At 44.2% G+C, this 14,455-nt stretch overlaps 1 protein-coding gene across 1 annotated transcript in view; it reads right to left on the bottom strand.

The window, feature by feature from the left end:
* Nucleotides 1-9,021, bottom strand: part of SUCNR1 (succinate receptor 1) — a 37,740-nt gene extending 28,719 nt beyond the window's left edge. Inside the window, exon 1 of the mRNA XM_054206683.1 lies at nucleotides 8,862-9,021. The gene's annotated coding sequence lies outside the window, so the exon portion shown is untranslated. The remainder of the gene's footprint in view (nucleotides 1-8,861) is intronic.
* Nucleotides 9,022-14,455: the final 5,434 nt, after the last annotated feature.

The following is a 14,455-nucleotide window of genomic DNA, read 5'->3' as shown; positions in this document are numbered from 1 at the left end:
GAAGTTTTATCAACTGCAAAGGAGCACCGCCGCTTGCTCTCACACACTGAACAGCCCCTAGGGACGGAGCACCCTTTGGAGGACCAGAGAGCACGAAGCATCACAGAAGACTGAAAGCTGAGCTGTATGTCACCCGCCCAAATGCAGAGAAAGAGCAGGCCTTAGTAAATCTTTGAAATGCTTTCTTTATTTAAGTTCTAGGCACCTGCACAATATTCAAGTGTTTGGGCTTTTTTTAAAATCCAGCTGTGCTATCCGTTCTCTGCCCAGGATGGGATATCCAGTTCACCCCTGTCAGTCCTTCTGCAGCACAGGTCAAAGCCTGACATTCTTGACACCACTCCAACAAAAACGAGAGCCACCACACCTCTGCGGTCCCTGCACTTCTCCTGGAGGCCAGTGCAGGTGCTGGGGATCGGGGTGGGTGAACCCAGGCAAGGGTGGTGAGGTTGCCCTGGCCCCGTGCCCAAGCAGCAGCAAGGCTGAGCCTGCGTCCACCGCAGGCACACACACGCTAACACGTGTGCACACGCGGGGTGGGCACGCAGATCAGCAAACCCCTCTTCTCTTTCCTACAGCTCAGATCACCCACTTCTCAGCGGCAAACTTTGGAGGCTAAGAGGCAAAAACACAGATAAAGGAGCTGGATTTCAGGCAACAGGGGAAGAGGAAGCACAGCCGGGTGAAGAGCAAGGAGCCCTGTGCTCCCTCTGTCCCTCCCCGGGAGCAAGATGAGCTCAAGCTCTGCTTGAGCACCGCTTACTGTTTCCGCACTGGCAAACAGCATGGAGGAAGATACAGCAAGACCTGGAACTATCACAAAACCAGTCTTTTATTTTGTTGCATTTTAGGACCGTTTACAACCTCTTCTTCCATGCCAACCACCAGCTGAATTACGGCTGTGCCTTTACAGCACGTGCTGTGCACTGTCCTTACCCCAAGGTCACTGTTGGCTTAGGCAAGAGCTCACAGTGCTTAGCCTTCAGGCACCAACATCTCCTCATCTCCTGGCAGATCCAGCCCTCCTGCCCTCCCGTGAACCGCCACAGCAGCCTACCCTAATTCACAGTGGTACCGGATAAAGAGAATAATACATTGAATTCACCATTTACCCAAAGCAATCTGGGTCAGAGCCCTTTCAGCAGAAGAGACCAGCTGAGACAGCACAAGACCCCCCTCAAATGGGGGGGATGAGGTGCCAAATGAAACACGCGAATATGAAAGTGCAGATTAATCCCATGCAGCAATTACTCAGTGTCTTGCCTCCACACTGCTGCCGCTCTTCACAGCCCTGCACCAGCACCCACCACTGCCAGTTTACTGCTGCATCCCACAATCTCGCACTACTCACTGCTTCCTAAAGCAAACCAACCTCGCTTTGCTGCTCTCCCAGCATATAGCGTACCAACAAAGAGCCACGCAGCATGCCCTCCTTCCTATCTGCAGCATTTTCATATATTCATACATTTCATATATTCCCATTGGTGTTTCAGAAAATAAGGAAAGAAAAAAATTAAAGTAAATGGACTAAAAGCCAGGGCTAACACTGCAATGGACAGAAGAGCAGCCGGTGCGTAGCCCTGCCCAGAGCCAGCACCCCCACTGCCGTGGGCTCCACAGGGATGGTCACAGTGGGAATGGGAATGGCCTGTCCCTCCGTACTGCATGGTGGTGGAAAGACTGGCATAGAATCATGAACTAGCCCCGACACTGACCTCTGCCTCAATAAATCAGCCCTTCTAAAAATAAGTATTGCAACATCAGAATGAATTTTCAAGATGCAGTTTGGAAGGAAGAAATATGTGGGCTTATAACTTGCATCTGTTCGTAACAGCAGTACCTCTTCACCTCTCTTCCACCCCTATTGCATTTCCACTTACTGCACTCACAACATTACTGCGAAAGAATCACCCAGGTCAACCAATTTCTGCTCAGATGGACCCCTAGGAAACTGCTTGCTTTAGGAAAACACATCGGGAAATAAACCTCTTCAAAGCAGAAAGCATTTGCAAGGCTGCCCGGGGGGAAAAAAAAAAAAAGTTGTCTAGCCTAAATGGGAAAAAATTGAGTGTAACCTGGTTGTGACTCAGCCTTTAATAATAATATAGTCCAAAATATAAGACCTAAAGAAATGATTAATCAAAGACTGTAGTAGAACCCTCTTATTCACATTTAGAGCAGCTGTTGTCAATGGGATGTATTTCTAGAGGAAAAAAAATCAGCGATTTGGGTAAAATTATTAGTACCTGACTTATTGCAAGAAACCTCTTTTTCCTTGTCTGTTAGTGTGGGTTCAGTAGCTGCACTGCGGTCAGGGTACAGCCCTAAAGCAGGGACACAGGAGTGCCTTATGTCATACTCTGGAAAGTGGTGGTCTCATGGTCTCATTTGGGTTTTGTCAGTGAAATGCAAGAGCGCCAGAAGCTTATTACACTTGTGTATCAATCGTTACATTTCTTTCATGTCTTTTAATTTTCTGCTTCTTCTTGAATAACATCCTTGCAGTTTTAAAACACGGGTTACCTTTTTCTACCAGCTGTAGTGCTGCTCCTGCAGGTCACCCATACACACCAGTGGAGACACGTCCCACCTCGCTCACCCTATCACTGACTTGAATTTTTCCTTCAGCTGTTTTGTGGGATGGTAATTTGCATATCATTCGCATGAACAACATGCAACTCTCCAAGACTGATAGTCTAAATGTCTCTCGTACCCAGAGCCCAAGTGGGACATGTTTGGCAGATGACAGACGACCCTTGGGTTACACTGGATGGTGGCCTGTGACTGGCCTGGCCCAGGGACACTAACGGGCATTGGTGGCCCCGAGCAGCCTCTCCTGGGACCTCCCTCTGCCCTTGCCCACCCTCTGGGGGCCCACTGGCACCCAGCTCTGAGCACAGTCCTTGCCTGGGCTGTGCCGCAGGGGTCTGCACTGCCCGTGCACCACCACACGTGCTGGGCATGGCACCAGCATGGTGCTGGCTGGGCTGAGGGGTGCTCCCGGCAGTGACAGCACCCCTGGGGCTGCCAGAGTGGCCTCGCTGTTAAAGATAGACACTAATTTGATCCTGTGATGACCACAGTGTTTTTATACATCGACGCTGAGAAGGGTCACATCTTCACTGGGGTACAGAGTAACGACTTACCAAAATAGCAGCCAAGGGCTGGAAGAAGCACACGGGCTCCATGCCTGAACAGGTTCATCATGCTCTGGTTACCCACCTGGGTGGCAGAGGGTCAGGGCACACCACTGCCCCACACCCGCTGGGAACAGACACCTTGGGTAGGGGACAGCTGGCGCCTGATCCACCCGGGCAGGGCTCCAGGGAGTAACGGATGGAGACATGGGATTGAAAGAGGATGCAGGAAAAAATAGCTACAAGCCCCAGGGACCGGTGGTGGCATGGGCAGCCAGCTTGGCAGGGCAGAAACTTGTCCCCAGCTACAGCGGGAGGCAGCCAGATGTCCCAGGCATCTCCGCCAGCCACTGGTGGTGCTCATGGCTGCAGCCATCGTAGGGGGACAACAGGAAAAGCAGAAATCCTCCAGTTAGTCATGCTATATGCTGAAGTGATTTTTTTCATTCCAATACAATATTTTAGGAAATAAACTGAAAAGCCACCAGGAGGCAGTACAGCACTGCCAAAGTTTTCCTTTCCACCTAACAACTGTATTCAAAAGCATTCAAAAGCCCAGTGAGAAACAGTGGTTCTGTAAGTCCTCCTCACTCAGCTGTGACTGTCACCCAGAGACTCCGAAAAAGAGGGGAAAGGATAAAAAGCAACACTAGAGTTAGTAAACACTGTCCACATTTGCCTTCAGTGAAACAAGTCACAACCTTGTAGTAAGAAGCAAAATTTTCCTCTACTGTCCTTTAAATACCTCTGATCTATGTCCACTAAGCAATCAGTATAATTAGAACAGTGTGGGGCTGAAAATACCCTTTGAAACGCAACAACACCACACCTGCTGTAACTACGTCTTCATCCAACACAGAAAGACACAGTAAATAACAGCCATTAGGACCTAGCTTAACAGTGCAAAACGTTAAAGCAAACAAAAGACAATCCACACCAAACCTAGATGTATAGCTGTTAACATTAATAATTTCGGCCATGGATATTTTGTGGTTTATCAAGCCATCCTACCCTCAGTGCTAAACTGCTGCATTTTATTCTGCAACAAACTGAAGTTTGTTTCAATAGCAAGTTGTCCCAAGTCTCTGGTGGCTCCCATGGCTGCATTTCGTACCACCAAGTTCAGAGCTTCATGGTACCATATTGCTTGTCCCACCACAATCAAATTGCCCTCCAATCCGTCCTCAGTAAATTAAAGAAGCTGGGGTTCGTGTCCTTCACCGTAGGGGATTAAGATTTCTTAACACCAGAGACAAAACAGGATTTCATTACCCAAGGGCAAGGACAAATCCTTTGCATGCCAAGCTTCAGCACATCTGCAAGGGGAGAGAACCAAGGCCCCAACGCTGGGCATTAGCAGGAGATCTAAGTGTCACCACACAGGCAAAGTCCAGAAGGACCTTCAGCCCTCAGCTGGGGAACAGAGGAGACCTACTGCCAGCACAAGGACCATGCAGTGGAAAGCCAGGAGTGCTCCAGCTGCCGGGTGCCTGGAGGAAGCGTGGACCAACCCTGCTCCCCAGGGGCAGCGGCTTTCCCTCTTCTGTCCCCCGGTTCTCCTAGGAGCAGACACAGTCGTGCCCATCTGCCCCCACCAGACCCATACCACCTTTTGGGGACACACCATGTCCCCAGCTTTCCCACAGCCAGGGCATGGTGTGACGGAGACAGAGAAACTTCACTGTAAGGTTCAAACTAACAGTTTATTTGAACTTCACTCACAGGTCCAATATGCCACTATTGCAGGCTTTATGGATACAGCAGAGGAATGCACTATCGCAATTTAAAAAACAATTCACAGGACATGCTATTACAACCTACAAGTGATTCCTGGAACGTACTACCATAAACCAGAAGCGCACCAGCTATTTAGTACCTAAAAAGAGTGCACTAATCATGATCTTAAAGCGTGCCAAATATCATGCGTATGTTTCTTAATCACTTACCCTCTCTCTCAGGTGCGGCCTCTTAATCCCTGGGAAGTTACCTTGTACGGTGTCCCGGACAAGGGGGTAAGAATCTCCTACATGCCAGCTGTGTCATTGGAAAAGACTCCCCTTTTTTCTACCCAAACCTTATGGGTTTTATTCCCTGATTGGATGGGGGGGCAGGATTAAGCCTGAGTGGATTATACTATCTGGAAAGTTTATCTCTGGTTTATACTATCCAGAAATTGGCCTGTTTTTATAAAAATGAAGAAGTGGTATTCACAAGATGTTTTATACAAGCGAATTTGGATATTGGTTTTCCATCTGTTGTTTATTACTGAATTGTAAATTGTATAAATGGAAACAAATGTCTTATTTGAGACCATATTCATACTCTGAACAGGAAAAAAGCTATTCACTGAAACTTAAATAAGCTGAAATTTAACACATGCAGTATTTCTGAATACATGACAAAGCAGCAATTCCAGAAATACACTAGGTTCATAAAAGCATTAAAGTATCCAATAAAATATTTTCCTTTTCAGTCTAAAAAGCATAGTATCATCAGAATAAGATAATGGAAGATTTCAAATTAGTAATTTTTTTTTTGATGTTTTAAAAATCAAATATTGTTTTCAAACATATTACTTTTTACAGTTTGGAAGAAAGGTAGCTAGCAATATTTTTGTCCTTTTAACCGTTCTGAAAATACTGATTTCCAACTTTGTTTTCATTTTTGCCACTGACTTGAAAAATCAATTATTTTTTCCATTTCTAGTTAGAGCATGCACTCATCTTCAACACTGGATGGAGGGATATTAAATAATCAAGTTTACCTGAATTCCTTCTTTGCCTCCTCCTTAATTACATGAATTCTGATGTTTTTTCCATGAAAAAAAAATATCAGTTTAAGACTTATAGAATAATAGAATGGTTTAGATTGGAAAGGACCTTTTAGGGCCATCTAGTCCAACGGGCAGGGACACCTCCCACCAGACCAGGTTGCTCAAAGCCCCATCCAGCCTGGCCTTGAACACCTCCAGGGATGGGGCAGCCACAGCTTCTCTGGGCAACCTGGGCCAGTGTCTCACCACCCTCACAGTCAAGAATTTCTTCATGATATCTAGTCTAAATCTACTCTCTTTTAGTTTGAAGCTATTATCCCTGTCTATATAATAATGTTAAGAGATTATAAAGGTGAAGTTACTAGTCCATAACTGATAAAGACCCAGGCAAAGGTGAGAAATTACCACACAATATACCTGCTCTTCATCAAATACCAGAGAGAACGAAACAACACCCAATTAAATGTGGTTACACTTGCCATAGGTCTCCAACAGACTTCTATGCCACGTGGTGAAGCATGGAGCTTGAAGACTGCAGTGTGCCTGCTGTGTTGTTGCAACAAGACAGCCTTACCAAGAGCAGCTTTGCACATGCGATGAAAAGACCTCTAAACCTTTGACCACTGTCACCCCACCCCACCACAAAGAGAGAAAAGACCCAAAGAGAGAGTCTTTATATATCTCCTTCATTTCCTCATGCACAGGTTGCAAGAGGACTGAGAAGAGCAGGCCATACCGACTCATGCACACCACTCATGGGAGCTGACAACAGCCAGAAGCCTTCTGCCTCCTCACCTCCCTTACCCTGCACTCCTCCTGCTCCATGCCACCCCCGCTCCCTGAGAATCCTGTTGTAAGGAGTTATCCCTCTGCCGGGGATGTGACATGGAGAAGGAGGACTTGTGATGGCTTGTTCCCCTGATGAAATGAGACAAACAGAAGTCTGCAGCAAGTTAAATCTTTTTTTTTTTTTTTTTTTTTTTACTCATTCATATCCATTCCTCTTCTAAGTGAAGAGATTTGCTCATCAGAGAAATGATGCAGAGCTGCGTCACAGGTGCGCTAGTTCACAAGAGCCATCTCACTCCAAATCAAAACAGTCACCTCTTTGGAGGTAGATCAAGACAGTAAACTCCCATACCTAACTCACACTAAACCAGAAATCTACACAGACTTTAAACCACCTGCACTGATTTCTTAAGTTTCAAAGTTCAGAACAACTTAAGAAACCCAAAACCTCTATCAACAGATCCATTTTGCTCACAATTCAAATTTCCAGCTTCTCCATGTTCACATAGTTCTAGTTTTCACATAGTTTCTTGTTTTTACAACAATAAGCACAATTCCTGAATTCAGGATCCAGCAGGAGGTTGCTGAAAAGTTAAATTTGCCATCCCACAGGGGAACCAAGACCAGTAGAGGAGAGACCTGTGGGACAGTCAGCAAGAATCTCACATAAAATTAAAGCAGTACTGAAAATTTTAGTCCAAAGCAGTTACTTGGGAAAGCGGAATGCCTGACAGACCACAAACAAGGAAAGAAACCATTTGGTAAACGTTTTCAGCAAATGAGTGCTTAGATTTGTTTACTCAAACATACATTTGAATTTATGAATGTACATATATACACAGAAACATATATTTAAGGCTGAATTCTGAAATTAGTAACGCTTTGGGATTGCAGAGTCAATGGGCATGCTGAGGATGATGAATGGAAGAGACATTATTCAAACCAGAGGTCTATACATTTTTAAAATTGAGCTGCAATGACATTTGGGGGGATTAAACTGCTGTTAAAGCAACAGAGCAGCTCCGAAAGGTAATTTCAACAGCAGAGAAGAAAAAAGCTTGATGAAAACCAGAGTTTAGTTACATTTGCTGTTTATCTTTCAAAATGAACACTTTGAGATGTTTTTGAAGGGCATACACAAGGTTATACAGAGTTCCCTGCTGCTCCAGATGCCAAACAAGACCCTTGACTGGGGGCAGCCCCACCATCCTGTGCTGTGCATGAGGTCAGACAAATGATTGCAGGTTCTTTCCTGATATTACAACCTACAAATTCAGAGAGGGAAGTTTGCGGTAATCCTGACTCACACAGGTCCAAGGGGTCAGAATAGATGTCAAGTTTAATGAGACCAGTCACTCAAATGGGATTGCAGAATGCCGCAGCCCCAAGTGCATTCAGAGACACAGTCTGTCCTGCCAAGGCATCCCTCCAACTCTGCTAGGAACATCCCAGCGCCTCTCCAAACGAGCTGTGGAAGGCAGCCAGAGCTGTGCGTCTTGAGGACACGTTGCTCTCAATGCCCCCACTCTCTTTCTCCAAAATTAGGAAAAAAGTTAGGAAAACAAGGATGGGGATTTCAATGCACTGGAGAGACTCTTCAATGCTGTTATTAAGCAGCTAAAGCCACAATGAATGGGACTATCAGAATGTAACCATTTATATTGGATCTAATATTTGTTAAAATAAACATGCAGGGAAGCACTCAGCAGAAACAGTTCATATTTATTTCTCCGGCAGATTTGCTTCACGGTGGCACCTCCTGGAATGTGGCCAGCCTTTACAAGTCAGACTCTTCAGCAGTAAAAAATGATTGGCCTTAAATAAAGTAACCACTAGGACGTGTTCAAAGATCCATGGACATCCATGTGCTTTTGACTCTGCAGATTACATGAGGAAGAAACATGCCTGCCAGCAGCGGGGAGGGCTCCACAGCTCCTGCTCCCGGCCCCACCGGCACGCTGAATTCTGAGCACCGCACCGACAAGGCAGTGTGCCATCCAGGTGCTCTGCTTGTCTCTCCGACAAATAGGATGAACACGGACTGATTTCTGTGCCAGCCTTTCTGTTAGTCTAATGCTATCTAAAGTCAGCACGGCTGTTTATGACCTGCTCCAAAAAAAAAAAAAAAAAAAAATCTATACTCACGCAGCTGAAACACAAACCTGCTTCATTCTACTGCTCTCAGGTCCCAAGAGCTCTGCTTTGGCAGCGGTGGTGACATGGACAGCAGGTGACAAGCGGGGTTTGGTGGAACCTGAGCCTCGCCACGTGGACGTACCAGCGCTGTTCTTCATTGAAAGAACAACACACAGGACACCACCATCTGAGCGACTCAGTACCCTTGTGACTCCAGGCACTCTTCCCACCACCCACGTCAACACAGCCGGCGTCATGATCTGCTGCTGGGACAGCACTCTGCACGAGTCTCTTCAGTGCAAATGCTTGAATTTGAAATCACTCAAAGGAAGTGAGCCACTCCCGGTGAAAAAGAGAAAGAGAGCCAAACATGAGTATTTCCCCAACAGAACAGCCTTGTTGTGATGGAGCTGAGACTGCCAACACAGATTAGATTGATCTAATTACTACCTTCCTTCCCGCAGTAGTAAAAGTAAAGACGCCATAGCCATGGTGCCAAAGGAAAAAACCTTCAACTCTTTGACTTATTTCTCTGCATCACATGAGGTATCTACAGTAGGACAGATACTTGAAAATGCAGCACAAATTGTCTGCGATAACAATTCGGCATTCTTATAATTTGCAGTGTTTGGTTTGTAAAGTCCAAGCTCAGAGCAAACCTCTTCCTTTCAGCAGCCTGTGCATCTGATACCAGAGCTGTATGGAGCTCTATGGACTCCGACATCCTTCAGTTCAACTTAAAAGTTCCTGATTGCGAAAACTTTCCCACGGGTGAGGCAGCAGCCAGCCCAGTTTCTCTACTTGGCAGCACTTAGAGAAAAGGTTACGTACACTTACACAATTACTGTTAGCAGCTGACAAAGGACATATGCACACTTCCTCTTGCACCGCTGAACTCTTCACTCCTGGGAATTACACTTTGCACAATTAACTTTTGACAGGTATAAAGTCAACTGTACATACAACTTTAAATAAATAGTAATTAACGTATTCCACTAATGTCTACAGCATGCTAGGCAGAGTCCAATAATAGATAAAGATGTCTCCTGTCAGAGACTTGGTCACACACACTGGCTAGTCTGCATTGAGTAATACAGCTTGCTAAGCTACACCAACAGAATAAAACAGGAGGCACACTCAAAGATTCCAGAACATAAGTTAGAATAAAAATTAGTTCAATGACTGTTCCCCATAAATCTGCTTTGAAGTGAGGAGCACTGCAGTTTATGAAACCGAGGACAGACCAAGGCATTCCTGGAGCAGCCCTGACTATCTACAGACCCACGCAGCACCACCTGCAATTCAGTATCAGATCCGTCGCGGAGCTGAGGCATAGAAGGTAACGTGCCAATACCCAGACAGAGATCTCCAGCTTGCACTTCGACAGCCCCTTAATATCTTTGTTTGCCACTGCTTTGAACTGATTGACTCCAATCAGAAATTTCAAACTACATAGTTCCAAAAATAAGATACTTTAGAGCATGAACTGCCCAGTAAAGTAAGGAGAATATTAAAGACTGCAGATAACTACACTTGCTTGTCTACTATTCTAAAATTATTTTGTATTACACATGAACTAAGAGAAGGCACATGGTCTGTTGTTCAAATCACAACTTCATTCACAAAGAGAATAAATTAAATGGAACATGAAACAAAACGTATTGAAAGCATCAGCCCTTGAGCCCCAGGTCTAGACGTCATTTTTCCCATATTAATGCTCATTTTTTATTCCCCATTTTATTCTCATGGGAATGTTTGTAGACTGCACATTTTCTGATACCACAAATCTGACCCCAGGATTTGTCGGCTCTATCAGCATGTCATCTACCCTGACCGCACCTAACTGTATTTCAAATGAGTTTGAAAAGTCCATGAACTGTTAAATTGAAGATAACAGGGAAGGAATTGTTTTTAAGATATTCTTTTGAAGATGCTGCTTTATTAGATAGTACTTCTCAGTCTAAAATTTGTTACATTACTTGTGCTGAGTAAGAATGGTGTCTTAGGGAAAGTGTTGACTTTTGGGAGACTTAATATGCCTAATTGTTTACATTGTGCTAAGAAGCTTACTCGGTCCACTTGCTTTGGATTTTATTTCCCTACTGCCTGTGTATCTGACCTGTACTGACTGTCAAGCTATTCATAAGCCAGAATACTGCCGTTTTCTGAGCTACTGAACAATGGCACTGCACAACAGACTACCTGCAAAGGAGTTACATTAGTTCAGTGAGCTTAACATTAGTTTCATGATTTAGTGAACCTATTGTTTAAAAAAAAAAAAAACAAAACAAAACAAACAAAAAAACCCCACAAACAAAAACACCAAGCAAACAACCCAGAAGTATTCTTAAACGAGAATATACCAAACCTGTAATCACCACAGGGAATACACCCTTAATCAGGGATTCTTTTTGAAGGTTGCGAATGCTTTCCTTGATTACCTCAGAGGTTTCAATATATCCCATGAGTGGTGCAACTATTCTCTGGCTGAAACTTTACAGCATTTAATAACAGACGAACATGCAGCCACAGCAATATTCCCATAAACATCCCAGAATAGAGCAGGCAAAAGCCTGTGCTACAGTTTGGCACTGCAGCACAAATGTTGAAAGAAAGATAAATAGCAGAAACAGTTTTGCTGTCTGATTCATATGATTGTAGACACAATTTGCCCCTCACCATAAGGTATTTTCATGGTTTTTTTTCCCCCAAAGATATTTCATATTTCTTCCCCAAAGCTATTCCTCCAGCACCTGGCAGGAGAGGTGCCATGCACACACCTTTCAGCAATGATCCGCAAAAAGGTGCTCCCCCTTACAAAAGCAACTGCTGCTTTGCAGAACAAAGACCCCATTCCTGTGCAGACCTCATTTCTAGCAAAGTTTTCCCTTTTGTTTTTGAAGCAGCAAATGTCGATTTTTTTAATTTGTTCCTCTTGTGAATAGGAGAGAGAAAGGAAAACAACCAGGAGTAATTCTCAACAGCTACTGAAAACACTAACACAAGACTCTGGAGACACTTCTTTATGCAAGAGAAGGTTTAGCCAAAGTGCCACAAATACTTGGCGTTTATATTTGTAAGAGAAAGGTTACAGGAAGCTAAAGATGTTGGGCTACCAATTATTCATCACCTTAAGTCATACCTACACCAGTTGTCTGTCAGCGCAGTATCTATTCAAACTCTATGCCCAGAGGAAAAATGTAGGCTCAACCGAAGTGGATTACACAACTCTCTGAAAGCTTGTAAAATAATCTTATTTATCTTTGAAGCACCTTCATGCTCTGAAGACGTGTGGGTCACATCCGATTTGTGCCAACAGAAGGTCCATCCTATGACAACAGCATTTGGAATCAGTATTGCCATAATTAAATCATGGAAGGGCTCTGAAGACGCCTGGGTAGTTTCCCTGCCTGTAAGTACTGTTCTTAGCAGTAGCTTTATGTTATGAAGACTTAACTGCAGGTTGCCGCTAACTCTCAGTCAGAATTAAATTCAAAAGCATGAGAAATTCATCAGTAACCGCACGTTCCACAGATATCACATGTACAGTACATTCACAGAACTGGCAAAACTAAAGCTTTCTTCTTCATGTTTCCACAAAGATTATAATTCTGAAATGCTATTTTCCCAATAAATGCATTTTTAAAGCCCATCTCACACTAACATTTTAGGTTTCATTCTCTCCATTTATTACAAACAAAATCATTCATTCAGCTAAAGCGAAACACAAAACATATTTAAAACTAGAACCCAAAATACTTTCATTTGGGTACATATTTCCTTCTCTCCCTCCATCTGCTTTTTCCCATGTCTGCACACTGCCTGCTCTCAGCCAGACACAGACATACTGAACCAATGTTCTCCCAGCATCTGTGGCCAGGCTGGAGCCGAGGAGCGCTGGGAATCTCAGGGAAGTCCAGGCCACAGAGGTCTGAATAAACTGAAATCATCACAAAACGCTGGCTGATCACAGTCATTGCAACTGAAATCATCACAAAACAAACCAGCTGATGTTCGCTCATCACGATGAAACATGCAGTGAATGCTAATTCATGAGGGGAAGCCGAATGGTCCCGAACTCTTTCCTTTTCAAGCATAGCGGCGCTGAAAGCCAATAGTCGTGTAGCAAAAACACTAGCTGTGTATTTTCTCAAAATACCCTGCAAAGCACTTAGGATCATAGGTTACTTCTGACTGTTCACAGAGCCCAGCTGACAAAAATCCTTCCTGGAACAATCTCACCAGTACAAGGTCCAAAATTACGAAGATTCAAGCAAGGTCCATTTGCTCCATCATTCAATCCACCAAAACTCTGTGAAAACGGGGAGAAGACAGTGCAGAAAGCATTTAGTTGATGTTGAAAGTCAAACCATTTAAAACCAAAACAGAAAATACATGATCTCAGGAAACACACTACTAGGGGAAAAAATGCTTTCTGTAAGTATAATCGTGAATATAGTATTGACATTTACCTTATCCCTTCATTTTTATCTTAAGCTAACTTGGGCCTAAGGAAGTGATAAAGTGATAGCTATGGCGAATAAAAATGAATGAAATTAGAAAGGAGGAAAAAGAATAAGTCACATGTTACAAAAAAAAAACCAACATAATTTGAGGATTTGGAGATCTCCCTCCCGTCCTTCCTCCCCCACCCACCCTCAGAGTGGGCTCAGCAGCACGCAACTCCTGACACCCATTTCTCCTGCTCCCGCTCCTCCCAGCTTCCCTCCCTCAGTCTCTGCACTGCTGGAAGCGCCGTGCCCGCACGGTCCCCAGGGCCCGGCAGTGCTGCCAGCCACGGACACTCACACAGCCAGACGAGCCCTGATAAATAACGCAGATCACAGCACCACAGCTCCTCCGCCCAGAGCACAGCGTGTCCTGCGGCAGGACCGGCAACATTCCCTACTGCACTCCTTAAGCAGCTTCTGCTTCCAAGCTCTTTCTTTTTTTTTTTTTTAAAAAAAAAAAAAAAAAAGTAAATTTTGTGAAATTCACTGGGGTGCCAGCTGGGGCTGGAAGAAGAAACCAAAGTCCCCCTTTCTTGTTCTTTTTCTTTTACTAAAAGGAAAAAGGAAATACATTCATTTTCATGTCCTGCAATGCATTTTTCACTTCTTTATAAAAGTAGATTTCTTAAACAAGTCTGAAATGGCCATTACTGAGCCATAATCACACCACTAACGCCTACCTATGTGCCGTTGAACATTAATTTTAGCATCAGAGCTCCGTATATGACACGCCAAAAAGATAGAACAGTTCATAGTGCAGCGTATTTCATGTGTAAAATTCACCTGAAGCGTAAATCCAATGGTATCAAACTGCATCTACAAATGTAACAGTACAGTAATTCCCAGTTTGGGATACCATCTTATTTTCCAACAGCCTAATCATAACCATGGAGTGCTTTGGGGATTTATGAGACAAAATTTTTCCTGAAATGCAGTCTAGACAATCCCAGGGCCACTTGTAAGAATAGGAAATAGTGAGTTTTCATGTAGTGGTTGTTTTGTCATTGTTGTTATTTTAATGTCAACTTCTGACCTACAACAATTTCCCCCGGACTAAACATGGGGCTTTCTTAGAGCCCTTCCTTCATATTTCATTACTTTCAGAGCTG

The sequence above is a fragment of the Rissa tridactyla genome, chromosome 6, assembly GCF_028500815.1.
Source record: "Rissa tridactyla isolate bRisTri1 chromosome 6, bRisTri1.patW.cur.20221130, whole genome shotgun sequence".
Classification (NCBI taxonomy): domain Eukaryota; kingdom Metazoa; phylum Chordata; class Aves; order Charadriiformes; family Laridae; genus Rissa; species Rissa tridactyla.
This window is presented reverse-complemented; position numbering and strand designations above follow the sequence as displayed.